The sequence below is a fragment of the Dasypus novemcinctus genome, chromosome 2 (genome assembly GCF_030445035.2).
Source record: "Dasypus novemcinctus isolate mDasNov1 chromosome 2, mDasNov1.1.hap2, whole genome shotgun sequence".
Classification (NCBI taxonomy): domain Eukaryota; kingdom Metazoa; phylum Chordata; class Mammalia; order Cingulata; family Dasypodidae; genus Dasypus; species Dasypus novemcinctus.
The window spans coordinates 145,953,042-145,968,871 of NC_080674.1; the positions used below are offsets into that span (position 1 = coordinate 145,953,042).

At 42.0% G+C, this 15,830-nt stretch overlaps 1 protein-coding gene across 5 annotated transcripts in view; it reads left to right on the forward strand.

The window, feature by feature from the left end:
- Positions 1–15,830, forward strand: part of WNT8A (Wnt family member 8A) — an 83,679-nt gene that overhangs the window by 19,425 nt on the left and 48,424 nt on the right. For 4 of the 5 annotated variants that reach the window (XR_011646642.1, XR_002795453.2, XR_009181378.2 and 1 more), the window contains 2 exons: positions 4,884–5,143; positions 6,556–14,769. The exons of the other annotated variant lie outside the window; for it this stretch is intronic. The gene's annotated coding sequence lies outside the window, so the exon portion shown is untranslated. Of the gene's footprint in view, positions 1–4,883; positions 5,144–6,555; positions 14,770–15,830 lie in introns of those variants that run through there. 5 annotated transcript variants of the gene reach the window in all.

Sequence of the window (15,830 nt, forward strand, 5' to 3'; positions counted from 1 at the left end):
CATTCCCTAGTAAGGGACCATGACATTATATTGGGCTTCAAATTTCGGGGAGTTCTGGATCACAGAGTGTTTCAACAATGGCAATGGAGGGATACTGGTATGGGATACCAATGACAGGTGATATATGACTGACAGGGAGCTGTACAGAACATATGTCCAGGGTGCATGGTAATGTTTGGATATACTCATAGTGGCAACAATTAAAAACCACAGCAGGGGGGGTACTGGGTTCCTGGCCAGTGGTGCTCTGTCGTGGTCCCTAGGGGAGCAGCGACAGTCTCCCAGGTACAGTGGTGGGGACCGGGAGGGAGTGAGGGTTCAACAGTGAGCCCCAGATGCTAATGACTATGCTTGTGAGCTGATAAACCCAAAATAAGAACAAGGCCTAGAGCAACTTTGTGCCTGGGAATTTCCTTCTGTCAGCCTTCATGTTACTCAAATGTGGCCAGTCTCGAAGCCAAACTCAGCATGTAAATGCAATGCCTTCCCCCCAGCGCGGGACATGACACCCGGGGATGAGCCTCCCTGGCAACGAGGGACCACTATCAACTACCAACTGATGATGCAACTGGAAAATGACCTTATACGGAAGGTTCAATGCGGATCAGCAGAATATCCATGTCTACATAAAATACCATGACTTTAAAATGCTGTTTGACCTAAAGTAAGGGGGAAATGGAAAGGAGAAATGAGTTTATATGGCTACGAGTTTCTAAAAAAGAGTCTGGAGGCTGGCAGAAGGTTTGCCCTCATGCACAACTGAGCAGAGTCAGAGAGACAGATAAAGCAGATACAACCCCCAGATATTGGTTCCTTTGAGGGCTAAAGAGACCCATGGGAGTTATGGTCATGGCCGATGGGGTTAACTACCAGGGCAGATGGCCCCTCTTTGGAAATGGTGTTTATGTGTGATGAATCTGGACTCAGATGGGATCTCCCTTCATAAGACTTTCATGCTAATGTGCTGGAGGTGCAGTTAATGTTGGGGTTTAAGATATATTTAGGGGATTTGAATCTCTGGACTGACAATGTGATAGCCAGATCCTGAGCCTCAACAGACTCCAGCACCTACAATCTGATTTATTGGACTTACCACACTCAGCTAAGATGGAGTTGAAGAAGGACAACCACCACACCATGGAGCCTAGAGTGATTACAACTGAAAATGGGAGGATTGCATCCAGCATCCAGGTGGAATCTGACCCTCCTCTTGACATAGAGGTGCAATGGACACAACCAATCCAATGTCCACATAGAAGAGGTGGCATTGGATTGGGAAAAGTGGACATAATGGACAAAGGGTGTGGGGAAAGGCAGGAAGAGATGAGAGGTGGAGGCGTCTTCGGGACGTGGAGCTGCCCTGGATGGTGCTTCAGAGGTAATCACCGGACGTTGTAAATCCTCACAGGGCCCACTTGATGGAATAGAGGAGAGTATGGGCCATGATGTGAACCAATGTATATGAGGTGCAGAGGTGCCCAGAGATGTACTTACCGAGTCCAGTGGATGTGTCATGATGATGGGAACGAGTGTTGTTGGGGGGGGGGAGAGGGGGGGTGGGGGGGTGGGGTTGAATGGGACCTCACATATATATTTTTAATGTAATATTATTACAAAGTCAATAAAAAATAAAAAAATTAAAAAAAAAAAAAACCAATACAAAAAAAAAATAATAATAATAATGGGCAAGAAAGAGGTAAATTCGCAAATGTGTGGAGACTAAACAACACACTCCTAAACAATCCATGGGTCAAAGAAGAAATTGCAAGTGAAATCAGTAAATATATTGAGACAAATGAAAATGAGAACACAATTTATCCAAACTTGTAGGATACAGCAAATGCAGTCTGGAGAGGGAAATTTATAGCCCTAAAAGCCTATGTCAAAAAAGAAGAAAGAGATAATATCAAAGATTTAAGTGAACAACTGGAGAAACTAGAGCAAGGAGAGCTGCCCAGCGTGAAAGAAAGTGCAGCCTGCCCAGGAATGGTGCCGCACACACGGAGAGCTGACACAACAAGATGACGCAACAACAAAAAAAAGAAACACAGATTCCCATGCTGCTGACAACAACAGAAGCAGACAAAGAAGAACAGATGGACACAGAGAACAGACAACTGGGGGGGGGGAGGGGAGAGAAATAAAATAAATAAATCTTTTTTTTTTTAAATGTAACTGGTTTGTTAAGTTCTTGTATTTCTTATATAGTCAGTGTAGGTTGTAGGTTTCTAGGAATTTGTCCATTTCATCTAGGTTGTCTTTTTTTTTTTTTGGCATACAATTTCTCTCAGTATCCTTTTATGATCCTTTTTATTTCTGTGTGATCAATCGTAACATCCTCACTTTCATTTCTGATTTTATTTATTTGCATCTCTCTTCCTTCCCTTTCTTGGGGGAGTAAATCCCTGGCATCCCCTTTGTCTGATATGGACCAGTCCCAAGGCCTGAGAATTCAAAAGTATCTATAGAGTGGGGTGGACACCAGTAGCTGTAACTGCAGCTTTTAACTCACAGTTTTGCCGTCATGATTCTTTCCCTTTCCCCCTTTCCTTTTGGGTAGTGTCCAGCCTTCTCCTGGTGGCCTAAACCCTAGAATATTTTTCCAGGCCTGTCCTCTAGCTATTTTTCTGGGTGAGGAGAGAGTACGATGTCCTTTGAGTCTGCCATCTTCTGGAAGTCTTGGTACTTAGTCTTTTTTTTTTTTAAGATTTATTTTTCATTTATTTCGCTCCCCTTCCCCAACCCCCACCCCAGCTCTCTGCTCTTTGTGTCCATTCACTGTGTGTTCTTCTGTATCTGCTTGTGTCAGCGGCACCCAAATCTGTGTCACATTTTGTTGCATCATCTTGCTGTGTCAGCTATCTGTTTGCAGGGTGCCTCTCCTGGGCAGGCTGCACTTTTTCGCACTGGGTGGCTCTCCTTATGGGGCATACTCCTTGCAAGTGGGGCTCCTCAAGATGGGGGACACCCCTGCTTGGCAGGGCACTCCCTGTGCACATCAGCACTGCATGTGGGCCATCTCATCACATGGGTCAGGAGGCCCTGGGTTTGAACCTCGGACCTGCCGTGTGGTAGGCAGACACCCTATCTGTTGGGCCAAATCTGCTTCCTGGCACTTAGTCTTAATGAACTTCCCTTGTATGTGATGCATTACTTCTCTCCTGCTGCTTTCTCTTTATCTATGGCATATAACATTCTAAATAGTGGGTATCTGTTTGGGGTGCATTGTCCTTGGATAATGATTTTTTAAACATATTTTTATTTATTTATTTCTCTCCCCTTCCATCCACCCTCCCAGCTGTCTGCTCTCAGTGTCCATTCGCTGTGTGTTCTTCTGTGTCCGCTTCTTTTCTTGTCAGCGGCACGGGAATCTGTAGTCTCTTTTTGTTGCAACATCTTGCTACATCTGCTCTCCATGTGTGCAGTGCCACTCCTGGGCAGGCTGGACTTTCTTTTGCACTGGGCAGCTCTCCTTACGGGGTGCACTCCTTGCACGTGGGGCTCCCCTACACGGGGGACACCCCTGTGTGGCACGGCACTCCTTGCACACATCAGCACTGCATGTGGGCCAGCTCCACACGGGTCAAGGAGGTCCTGGGTTTGAACCACAGACCTCCCATGTGGTAAGTGGATATCTATCCATTGAGCCAAGTCCACTTCCCTGGATAATGATATTTATGTCTTTCATTTTAGGGTTGGGAAGTTTTCGGTCATTATTACCTCAAATAAGTTTTCTGACTCTTTTCTATTCCCTTCTCTTTCTGGGATACCTGTAACACATATGTTTGTGCATTTTGCATTATCATTCACTTCCCTGAGACCCTGTTAAATTTTTTCCACTCTTTCCTCTTTCTGTTCTCCTGTCTTTTCAAATTCAAATGCTCTGTCTTCTAATCCACTAATTCTATCCTCAGCCAATTAAAGGCCGCTGTTATATGCCTCCAATGTATTTTTAATCTCATCCATTGTGTCTTTCATTCCCATAAGCTCTTAATTATTCTTGCAGGCTTTCAAATTGTTCTTTATGCTCACCTAGTATCTTTTTAATATCCTTTATCTCTTTAGCCATATTTTCCCTCAACTCCTTGAACTGATTTAGTAGATTTGTGTGAATGTCATTGATTAATTTTCTTAAATCCTGTGTCTTGTCAGGACTTTTGATTTGTTCCTTTGTCTGTGCCAAGGACAAAAGAATGTTTCCTTAGTATGGCTTGTAATTTTTTGCTGATGTCTAGTCATCTGATTATTAAGCTCGTGAATTTACTCTGATAGGCAATTTTTCTCTCTTACCTAGTGGTTTTGTTTCACGGCTCTTCTTTGATTTTTAGTTCAATTTATTTTAAGTCTTTAAAATTGCCCAAGTTAAGGTGGTGGACTTGGCCCAGTGGTTAGGGCATCCGTCTACCACATGTGGGGTCTGCGGTTCAAACCCCAGGCCTCCTTGACCCGTGTGGAACTGGCCCATGCACAGTGCTGATGCGATGCAAGGGTGTCCCCTGCGTAGAGGAGCCCCACACGCAAGGAGCGCGCCCTGTAAGGAGAGCCACCCAGCGCGAAAGAAAGTGCATCCTGCCTAGGAATGGTGCTGCCCACACGGAGAGCTGACACAACAAGACGATGCAACAAAAAGAGAAACAGATTACCATGCCACTGACAACAACAGAAGCGGACAAAGAAGACAACGCAGCAAATAAACACAGAGAACAGACAACCAGAGTGGGGGGTGAGGGAGAAGGGGAGAGAAATAAATGAATAAATAATAAATCTTTAAAATTTCCCAAGTTAAGTTAACAAAACAGGGCCAGGGATCCACTAATAGGGTGCAGACCAGATCCAGTGGTCCTGGTGTATGAGACTCCAGAAAGCTTTATTTCTTTTCACAGTTTCCCAGCCTGCCAGAAGATGGCACTCCACCTCTTTCCATGGAGGTGACTCTCAATCTCCACTTGCCCATAATTTTGGGCGGGGTAGGGCCAAGACTCAAAGCAGGCTCTACTGGCCAAGCTCACTGAAGAGCTGCACCCTCCCTCTTCCCAGAGACGAAGATCTCCATGCCCCTCTCCATTGGTCACAGTAAGCCATGGGTTTTACTGAAGCTGTTCACCGTGAGAGTGTGGAATAGATGCCATTCCCAGCCATGGGGGTAAGTAACAGCCTCTTCATTTCTCTGTCCCTCTCCCTCCTGGACGATGCGCAGCAGTCTCCTTGGCTGCACATCCCCAAGCAACTCCTTCAGATAGCTTTTTGCCCTTCCTCCATTGTTTCAGTAAGAGAGTTGAGCCCTGCCAACCTACTCTGACACCATCTTCCCAGAAGTCCTTAATCCAATATGACTAGTGTCCTTATAATGAGAGGAAATTTGGACACATTTAGTAGGAGACAGCCAGAGAGAAAGAGAGAGGAGAGACAGCTGTCAACACAGGCAAAGATTGAGTTATACTACAGGCCAGGGAATTTCATGAATTGCTGGCCAGAACCCTACAGACTGCAGAGCCAGCATGGCCCTGACGTCCACAGTTTTGACTTTTAGCCTCCAGAACTGCGAGATGATAAATTTCTGTTGTTTAAGCCATCCAGTTCGTGATACTTTGCTACATACAGCAGCCTTGGAAAACTAAACAGTACCCACCCTGTAGAGGTGTTGGGAAGCTTGATATATATAGATGGCTTGGCACATAGGTAATACTTATTGAATACTTACTGTTACTGAAAAAACTTTAGATATTTTGTATTGTTATTTTTTTAAATAAATAAATGGCAAATGGCATTTTTAGGGGAAAAAAGATATAGAAGTAGATAGTTTAAAATACATATATATGTGGTAAAATTCTAAAGAAGAATAATGAATCCAAAATTTATTATAATTGTTATAATAATTCTAATGGAGGGTATTGAGCATACAGCTGCAACCCCCAGGAACAGGGCTGCAGTAGCCTGTGAGTGGCCTCTGTATGAACTAGTAAAAGAGCAGTTCTCTGGGCAGAGGATTAGCAAACGACATTCTCACTGGCAGGCACAGTCCCATCAACCCACAGCCTGGCAGAAAATGCTGCCTTTGGACCCAAGGAAAAGGCCATATCCTCCAAGTAGAGGCAGCCCTGCCCCCTCAGCAAGGCACCTTTGTGCGGTGCCCAAGTTGCACCATCATGCCAGCAACCCAGCCAGGGACCCTCAGAGGTTTTATAATACTCTACTTCTCAAGCTGATAGGGGAAAGGGCAGCCAAGGTTTGTTTTTTATAACTTTTCTTTAAAATGTGTATATGAATTATATATTCTCTTTTGTGTAGATGATATTCTTCATAATAAAAAATGTTAAAATATTCACCAATGTGATGAAATGTAGTGCCATTGGCCCCAGGCAGACCCCAGTACTTTAACACCTGTCCCCTTCTGTATGCAATCTGAAAATCGAAACGTCTTAAAGTAATGCTTTTCTTAACTGCATTATACCTTTTTTTAGAGTTGGGCTGTTACTAATGAGCCCGAAAGCAGGATTTTCCTTTCAGTCTCTCTACCTATCTTAAATAAGAGATTTTGTCTGTTTTCTCACCCAGGTATTGGACACAGGAGCTAAATGTTCAAACCACAAAGAACTTTGTAGGCACCTATAATCCAAGAAAGCTCTCTGAGACCTAAAGAGAAATTTCACCATTAGAGATCTGGCATGACTGATAAAATCTGATGTTCCTACCTGAAAGAAAGCAGAGAGGCAGACAACTAACTCTGAAGCTTCTGTGCCAACCTAGGAGTCTTGGATCCTGAGATACTGCAACACTGGGATTGCCCTGACTCTCCCAAAGCCACTCAGTACCTTTCTTTTTTAACAGAGCACCTCATGTAGGACAGAAGGCTACAAAGATTCATTCGTCCAACCATTCAAGCCCTGAACCGTGAAGAGGAAGTTTGCTTCTAAAATACAAGCCCATCCTCCCCACTTTCCAGACTCAAGAACTGCTTGGCTTTACGAAACTATGAGTCAGATCTAGACAAGTACTTACAAGGGGCTTAGAGATGGTCTATCACCACAATCCTCCTTATTAAAATTGTTTTTTCTAATACAAAAATAATATATGGTCATTGGAAAATTCAAACCATTTAGGAGAATAACAAATAAGAAAGCAAAATTCTCTCTGCATCCCTAATCTTACTTCCCTCTCTCAAGGTAAACCTTGTATATCCTCCCAGACCTCTTTTTATACATTTATAAAATGCACACACTCTCACAAATATTTTCCCAACACAAATGGTATACAAAAAGTTCTACAATATGCTCTTTTAGACATAATACTCCATAGAAATCTGTCCATATTAGTACATTTAGGTTGTACTGTAACAACCTATTAATTCTCTATTAAAAACAGTGCTGCAGTGGAGCAGGTGGAGCTCAGTGGTTGGATGCCTTCTTTGCATATATAGGTCCCAGGTTCAATCCCTGGTACCCCCCCAAAAAACAGTGCTGCAATAAATGTTTGTATGTTCATATGCATATTTGTGCAGAATAGTTTCCTATAAACAAAATGGCTGAGCTAAAGAGTAGCACATTTAGAATTCAATAGATACTACCAAACCTATTTCCAAAAAAGCTTTCTGAATTTATGTCCCAACAATAATATATGAGATCTCAGTGCCGATTTGCTTCAAGCTTCTTCAACCAATGAGTATTCCAAATAATTTTATTGTTTTCAAACCTAATGATCAAAAAAAAAAAAAGGTACTACATTTTAAAATTTGCATTTCCCTAATTACAAGTGACATTGAGTATATACCTTCTGGCCAATTGTATTTCTTTTTCAGTGAATTAACCTGTTCATCTCTGCTGCCTATTTTTCTGCTTGCAACTTTCTCATTTTTATCATAACAATAGCTACAATATACTGAGCATTTGGCTATGTGCCAGCCACTGTTTGGTACTTTAACATAAATTATTTCTCAAAAAAATTCATTTTGCAAATGAAAAGTATGAGACATATATGGAAATGAAATCCAGACCCTGTTTTTCTATTTATTCTAAAGGCTGCACTTTTTCCATTATATCACTATACCAGAGAGCCTTGTTTTACCCAAATATGGAAGCCCCAAAAAGAAGTTTCTCACCCAAATACTCACAGCCCTGTAGATTCCCATCACAATCTGGACTACTGGTGGGCTTTTCACCATTCTGTTCTTCCTGGAAAACAAGGTTGGAAACTGCCAAAAGGCTATTCAGGCAAACAGATTGGACGTGGCTGCCTATTATCTGTGTCCTTAAAGATAAAGAACCAACCCACAGGACAAGGGTCGAAGATAAAATAGAAACACCAAGAAACAAGGAGACCTTGGCCTCATTCCATCCCTATCAAAGCCAAAACAGAAAGCCGAAGGCCCTCCAAGTCAGCCCTAGGAACTAGTCTGAGTTTCTCATCAGAGATACCTGCCATGCTATAACTGGAAAAAAAAAAACTCTTGAGTTTAGACATTTTTAATGACAGACATGAGTAACAAATAGTTTGAGCCTCTGTTCTTCCTAAAATCAAGGAGATTTTTAAAATAATCCTTTTATTAAATAACCCAGAATGAAAAGGTGTTCCTAACACTTTTGCCTCTGTTTTTCTCAAGTGTAGTTAACCTAATAAGACATGCAGGTAGTGTGACTTTCTGATTTTATTGTTCTATTTATCATACTCTTTTTTTTTTAAGATTTATTTTATTTCTTTTATTCCCCTCCCCTCATTTTTAAAGATTTATTTTACTTATTTATTCCCCTCCCCTCATTGTTTATGTTTGCTGTCTGCTCTCTGTGTCCGTTTTGCTGTGTGCTCTTCTGTGTCTGCTCACCTTCTCTTTAGGAGGCATCAGGAACGAAAACCTGGAACCTTCCATGTGAGAAAAGGGCACTCAATCACTTGAGGCACCTCAGCTCCCTGCTTTGTTGTGTCTCTCATTGTCTTTCCTCTTGTCTCTTTTCTGTTGCGTCATCTCGTTGTGTCAGCTCACTGCACCTGCTCGTCACACTAGCTCCCTCTACTGCTCCTCTTCTCCAGGAGGCACTGGGAACCGAACCCAGGACCTCCCACGTGGTAGGCAGGAGTTGAATTGCTTGAGCACCATCCACTTCCCAATCATACTCTTCTAAAGAAAAGAATGGGGCAAATTGTATCTAAGAAGCCGCCAAACTCCCTCCCTTCAAAAAACTTAATTAAATGCCCATGTAATGAGTTGATAATAATTTGAAGCTGGGCAATAGGTACATGGAAGCACATTATACTATTCTTCCTACTTTTGTAAAATTAAAATTTTCCATTAATAAAGTTAAAAAAAAATAAAAGGCTTAGGTACCAGATATGGACTGGGCACTAGAGGTTCAGTGAATAGAACATAGTTCCTGTGCTTTTGAGGAGCAGTAATCTCATTATCATGTTACTGCCTACAAAGCACTTTCACATGTATATTCTGATCCATCCTGTAAATGTATGTTATTGCTAATTCAACCCAGAAGCCTCTTGTTTTCTTTTCTTCCTGATCTTTCATTGTTTTCTGTGATAAATCTAATCTAGAGAGGGCCAGATCTCTGTCAGGTTGAAAGGAGTGGGGAGAAGATAGGAAAGGGGGGAAGGAGATCTTTAGTTTCAGGATGCTTCAGACATTATTACCAAAATCATAAATGCCATTTCCACCCACTTAGACTTTTTTTTTAAGATTTATTTTATTTATTTCTCTCCCCTTCCCCCATTGTCTACTCTCTGTGTGCTTCTGTGTCCGCTTGCATTCTTGTAAAGTGGCACTGGGAAACTGTCGCTCTTTTTGTTGCATCATCTTGCTGCATCCGCTCTCCATGTGTGCAGTGCCACTCCTGGACAGGCAGCACTTTTTTTGTGCAGGGCAGTTCTCCTTGCGAGGCACACTCCTTGTGCGTGGGGCACCCCTACACAGGGGACACTCCTCCATGGCATGGCACTCCTTGCACGTGGCAGCACTGCACGTGAGCCAGCTTACCACGTGGGTCAGGAGGCCCTGGGTACCAAACCCTGGACCTCCTATATGGTAGGCGGACGCTCTATCAGTTGAGCCATAACCATTTACCCCACTTAGACTTAAACACTGAGGGTAAGCCATTCACTTGCAAAAAGTTTCATTTGAATTCTGGGTAGTTCTGTTTCAAGACAGTTAAACTGGGTCATAAATGTAGAGCCACTTTCCCAGAGTTACAGAGCAGAATAGAATAAGGTTCCATTCCCTTTGACTCCCAGAATCTCTTTCTAAAAAGTTCAACCATGAAGGGAGAGGACTGATGCTTACAACTGTTAAAAGAAAAGCTTTCATGCAACTCAGGATCTCACAGCTTTATTGCATCAGACAGCATCGCATTTAGAAAGTTCAAGGGAGCTCTGCCAAGGGAGTGGAAAGGGGAAGCTCACGTAGGACAAATGTGGAAACAAGGGAGGAAATGTTCAGATTGGCTGATGTTTCCATTTTACATGGGGGGAGGGTCTTACAGGGTGGGGAGCAGATATTAGTATGGTATGTCCAATCTGTTAAGCTTTCTTTCCTGGACTGAAACTGATTTATCACCAGGTGTTGCTTATCTGCAGGTCTGTAGAGTACATTCCATTGTTCCATTTTCTCAGAAAGCCCCTGCAGGTGAATGAATTGCTTTTGACTTCTGGAAAATCCTTCCTCAGAAAGGGAGTCCCTCCCTGCAGCACTCAATGCAGATGGCCATTTTATTTTATTTTATTTAACATAACTAAATTCTGTTTCAAAGCAGGTTGATTACCTCCCCCAGAATTGCCCAAGCAACCCCATTTACCTTTGGAATGCTGTCACTCTCAACTCTCAGAATCCACAGTATCTTTTCTACCTCAGTTCTCTTTTAGAAGCATGTATCTGCCAGTTTTCCCCATGTGACTGTAGGGTCCCATTCACGTGTATAAATGTCTACTTTCTCCGAACAAGTTAGCCTGAAAAACTTCTTTAGGGAGTTCAGTCACACTGAAGCCCTCTTGCTTTTTCCTTGTCTAGTTCTAGGAGCGTTAAAAAGGAACATGAATTCCTGGACAAGAATATCCTGGTTACCAGACACAAGCCTTGCCTACTGCCTGCTATCCCCACCCATAATTACTTCATCCTGCCAGCCTCAGTTTCCTTATGTGTACACAGCCCAGAATCTGATGTTTCCTCCCTCCTTCCCAGGAGGTTTAAACAGATTTAAATGGAAAAGCAGGGCCAAGGACTCTCCAAGCTCCTTCAGGGACATGGTAAGAAGTGGTTTCCTTATTGAAAGACCCACATCTGCCACTACAGTGCAGACAACGCAATTTCCCAGAGTGGAGGTAGACAAAGTGAAAGGCAACAGACAGGAAAGAAGCCCCAGTTCCCCTAATCATCACTTCTCCAAGTTTTATCAGGGAGCTGGAGAGGCAATCAACCTGACTCACAGCCTGTGCTACTGCTCCAGGTCAAGGAGAGTTAAATGAAACACTGTTGGGTCCCAAGGTTGCTAGATGGCAAGCAGTATGGGATGTTTACCCCCAAGTCCTAGCAGGCTTTTCTCTGGGTTCCTCGGGGTTTACTGTCAGCCTCATCTCACTCACTCGTTATTCTCATTACTGAGACCCCTGGGAACTGACCAAAAAAAAGGGGGGGTGGGGGAAGATCAAGGGCCAGACTAGAAGACACCCAGACAGCTCAGGTAGATGAGCTAGCTCAACTTACAGGACACCTCATTGCTTAAGAAGGGGAACCATTTTCCTGAGTGTATCCAGTCACTTCTCCAAGCACAGCCTCTTTTTAGCAACTCCTACACCAATCATGCTTGGGCCAGGGAAAAAAGCTTTCATTAACCCTAAAACAGGCCTGCTTCACTTTTCAGCCTCCCAGAGAAGACCAAGTAAGGAAAAGGGCAACTAATACACTGTGGGCTGAAAGCATTACATCATCATCGTGAGTCCCTTTTGGCTGAAATTACTCTGGGCGAGGCTTGCGTGCTAGTAAGTTAACCCTTGTAAGGCACATAGACCCTCCCCCACTCTTTCTTATTTTCAAATTAGGGAAAGGGATGGGGAACAATAGACATTTCCCTAATACTTTTCTTAGGTGTATGCGCTTATACAAAGGTTATAGAAAGTTTTGATCTCTTTTCCCAAAAGATTATTACTCAGTCAATGTCTTTTGGAACAAAAATGAAACCTTACAACACACTGGTAAATATGGGTTTGGGAGGAAGAGGTAAAAAAGTGAATTATCAGTCTTGTTCTAAACTCCAGTGGAATTTTCAGAGATCCCAAAGCCAAACAGAATAATAAAAATCAAAACACCTTGGGACAGATAAGCAAGAAACTGACCTCGTTTTGTTTTTTTTAAAGATTTATTTGTTTACTTATTTTTAGCTATTCTCCCCTCCCCCAGATAGTTCTCTCATCTGTCTGCACCCCTTCTTCAGGAGGCACCAGGAACCAAACCTGGGACTTCCCATGTGGTAGGCAGGTACCTAACAAGTTGAGCTACATCTGCTTCCCTAACCTTGTTTTTTGAAACTTGTTTTTTCATAGAACACCCTCCATTTTCAGTGCAAAATGCCAAAGGATATCCTGATAAATAATAACTAAATAAATACCAGCAGACAAAATTTGACTTGAATACCATAATGAATAAAGTGTCCCATAAACCTGTCTTCCTGATATCAAAACTCCATACTTGACAAAACTAAAACAACAGATTGTTTTAAATATGCCTCAAAAACTGTACTTAGCAGAGGCAAAGGAGAAGTTGGGCTGGATCCTGCTGGTTCCTACAATAGAAGATTTTGTAACTGAGTTCACCTCATCCAGAATGGCTCTCTCCCACTGTGTCGCTGCCCAAAATTTCCCCAGAGACAGTCCTTCACTTGAATTCTGAGAAATGTACACTATGGCAACCTCTTAATGCAAACGGTCATGCTAAAGTGTGGACAGACTAGAGAATGATATGTCCAAGTTTATCAGTAAGGATGGAGATGCACCACAATGAGAACGCCTATTCAAATCGTACTTCGGTGGGCAACTAGAACCAGGAGATTATGACCTAAAGAATATTGTGCTGGTTTAAGGTGGGTCTTTCAAAGTGGGGAACTGATAGGGAATTGGGAAATGTTTGTGAAAAGGTTTGGTGAACACAAAGGGGCAGGTATCTTAATTTTAATATGGTTAAGCTTATCAATACTACCCTATATTTTTGTCTCCGGTTTAAGAAGACAATATAGTTATGAGTATATGGGTATACCTTCCAAACTTTCATTATTTTATGTTTCATATATAGATCTGGAATTTCTGTTCTATGTGAAGTGAGGTAGATACCAAGTTTCATTATTTTTTTTTCATTTCTCTTCCCTACCCCTCCCCTGCCCCCAGTTGTCTGCTCTCTGTGTGCATTTGCTGTGTATTTTTCTGTGTCCGCTTGTATTCTTGTCAGCGGCCAGGAATCTGTGTCTCTTTTTGTTGCATCACCTTGTTGTGTCAGCTTTCTGTGTGTGCGGCGCCACTCCTGGGCAAGCTGCACTTTCTTTCGCACTGGGTGGCTCTCCTTACAGGACGCACTCCTTGCACATGGGGCTCCCCTATGCGGGGGACACCCCTGCGTGGCACAGCACTCCTTGTGCACATCAGCACTGCGTGTGGGCCAGCTCACCACACAGGTCAAGGAGGTCCTAGGTTTGAACCGCGGTTCTCCCATGTGGTAGACAGACGCTCTATCCATTGAGCCAAGTCTACTTCCCTCATTATTTTTTAATATGGCTATCTAATTGTCCTAGCATTAGTTACTGAAAAGACCTTATTTTCTCAGCTGCTCTTCAATGATATTTTTAAATCAATTTTATTGAAATGTAGTCATAAACTATACAATCCATCTAAAGTGTGCAATCAATGGCATTTGGTATAAACACAGAATTGTTCTTCAATGCTGTTTGTATTGTAAATCAACTGTCTGTGAATGTGTAGGTCTATTTCAGGGCTTTCTAATAGATTCCCTTGTTCTAGTTTTAATTCCTTGTACCAATACCTCACTATCTTAGTTACAACAATTTTATAATGTCTTAATAGCTAATAAATCAAGTCCTTTAAAAAACCTGTACCTAGTGATTAAAGTCAAGGAAAAGGAGGCCATATCTAAAACTGATTTGTTTTTATCAGTTATTAGCTCTTAGTTATTAGCTCTCAGCTAAGAGCTGACTTGCAAACAAGACATGAAAACCACTTAATTGCAAATACTGAGAGCTGAGTATTTGAGGCAGAGGCTGTTTGGGAATTCTAACAGTGTGATATTGATGAATTCCAAAAAGAAATACTGGATTATGTTTGTAAACTGATCTTTTCCTCTGGGCATATTAGATTATTTTGGATTCAGAGATTTACTTGATTAAGTAATCAGGTAAACTTCTTGTGCCAGTAGGGCATTGAGTCCCCACCCCTTGGTGGGTGTGGACTCACAGATAAAAGGCATGGCAAAGGACAGAGTTGAAGGTTTCTTAATGTTGGAGTTTTGATGTTGGAGTTTGATGCTGAAGCTGGAGCCCTGGGAAGAGAGGAACCCTAAGCCTGGAAAGAAGCAAGCCCTGGGAAAAGAAGTACCCTAAGCCCACAGAGAGGAAGACCTGGGAAGAGAAGAACCCAGAAAGCCTGAACCCTGGCAAACATCGGCAGCCATCTTGCTCCAACACGTGAAAATAGACTTTGGTGAGGGAAGTAACTTACACTTTATGGCCTTGTATCTGTAAGCTCCTACTCCAAATAAATACCCTTTATAAAATCAACCGATTTCTGGTATTATGCATCAGCATCCTTTTGGCTGACTAATACAAGACTATAGTCACATCTTTTATCCTAAATTGATTTAAACTTGAAATTGACAGAAATGGAGCTGTTTGGTTTTTTTTCTTTCTTTGGTTAGGTTTGGTTTAGGTTTTTGTTGTTGTTATTGTTTTCCTAAAGCCTTAAAAACAACAATTTTTCAGTGATGCTGGCTAAACCAATGGCTGGTTCACTTTCTGAACTACAGTATGATTCACACTCAAGACTCCTACTTTGTGGCCATGTCTATTTGAACCCAGCCCAGACTGCAGTCATTAGGTTCCAAACCTTTGGGAATGTGACAAACCCATCAAACTGGATTTTTACAACAGAGCAATTTAACCAATTAAAACAGAACTAAAGACCAGAATTCTCTGGCAAGAACAGATTCTGACTTAGGGATATATATTCTTAGGAAATAAAGTTGCATAGAGTATAGGCCATGAGAAAGAGAAAAGGGACTCTGAAAAAGTGGCTATCGCTTGGGTGATCATGTCCCAGATGCCTTATGTAACCTTTTACCTGTGGCACCTTCACATACTCAGCTAACCTTTATTGAGCACATACTGTGTGCCTGGTTCTATTAACTAAAGCTACCCTCTGGGTTTTGTGTCAAACTTCTCTACAAGCTTGACTTCTACTACTGCCAGAACTACACTGTAAAAGACAGCTCAGGGTTCCCCTCAATTTTACAATTTGTTGAGCACCTACTATGTGCCAGGTACATTACTTATATCAGAGTTTCCAAACTAGTTCTCTACACAGAGACTATAGTGTCTCAGTAATTTTTTTACCATGTTCTTAGGTCAATAGAAATACCTAACAACTCCTTTTACTAAATAACTAAGTCCAAACAACTTAAGAAGTATTTGTATACTAAAAATGTAGTAGCTGTTTGAAAAAATGATACATATAAATTGAAAGAAAATATTTTTTTATTTTATTCTTAAATAACCACAATTGTTTATTAATGAAATATGTGTACCTTTTGCATACTGCTCAACTTCTCAAACCTTGGAATCAGAGGG